Source organism: Eumetopias jubatus, unplaced genomic scaffold (genome assembly GCF_037043125.1).
Source record: "Eumetopias jubatus isolate StellerSeaLion01/CBP00866 unplaced genomic scaffold, mEumJub1_p1.0 scaffold_12, whole genome shotgun sequence".
NCBI classification, from domain to species: Eukaryota; Metazoa; Chordata; class Mammalia; order Carnivora; family Otariidae; genus Eumetopias; species Eumetopias jubatus.
The window spans coordinates 45,528,723-45,529,670 of record NW_028274818.1 but is presented as its reverse complement, the minus strand read 5'-3'; the positions used below and the strand labels follow the sequence as shown (position 1 = coordinate 45,529,670).

At 33.3% G+C, this 948-nt stretch overlaps 1 non-coding gene across 1 annotated transcript; it reads right to left on the bottom strand.

The window, feature by feature from the left end:
* Positions 1–622: 622 nt before the first annotated feature.
* On the bottom strand, positions 623–730 carry LOC114222914 (U6 spliceosomal RNA). The gene has a single exon (XR_015766589.1). It is a non-coding gene; the product is annotated as a U6 spliceosomal RNA (small nuclear RNA).
* Between the last annotated feature and the right edge of the window lie 218 nt (positions 731–948).

Here is a 948-nt window from a genome sequence, read left to right as displayed (position 1 = left end):
AGTGCTGAATAATATTCCATTGTCTGGACATAACATGGTTTATTTATCCATTAACCTACTGAAGGACGTCTTGGTTGTTTCCAGATTTTGGCAATTGTGAATAAAATGCTTTAAACAACTGTGGGCATGTTTTTATGTGGACATAACTTTTCAACTCATTTGGATAAATACCAAAGAATGCAATTCCCAGACCATGTGGTCAGAGAATGTTAAGTTTTGTAAGAAACTGCCAAATTGTCTTCCAAAGTGTCTGTACCATTTTGCATACCCATTAGCAATAAATGAGAGATCCTATTGTTTCATATCCTTGCCAGGCTTTGGTGGTGTTAGCATTTTGGATTTTGGCCATTCCAATAGGTGTGTAGTGGTATCTTGTTGTCATTTTAATTTGCAATTGTATAATGACGTGGTATTGATCAACTCTTCTTATACTTATTTGCTGTCTGTATCTTCTTGGGTGATATGTCTATTCATTTTTTGATCATTTTTTAGATCGTTCTAATGTAAGAATTTGATATACATATACATTGTAAACAGATTAACACAATCAAGGTAATTAACATATCCAATACTTCACATAGTTAAGATTTTTGTGTGTGGTGAAAATACTTAAGGTCAACTCTTAAATATGGGCTGCTTCACGAATTTGCATGTCATCCTTGCACAAAGGCCATGCGAATCTCTGTATCATTCCAATTTTTGTATATGTATGTGCTGCAGAAGTGAGTACTTGAGGCTTATTTTTTTCCATACATTTTTACAGTTGTTCCAATGCCATTTGTTTAAAAAAGTTCCCAATCTCATTGAATTCACTCGGCACCTTGGTAATATTCAGTTGACTATATATAAACTGATCTATTTTTTATTTCACTGTTCTGTTCTGTACACATACACACACACATTTTATTACTGTGTTGTTTAATCCAGGCTGGATTCATTACTATATTT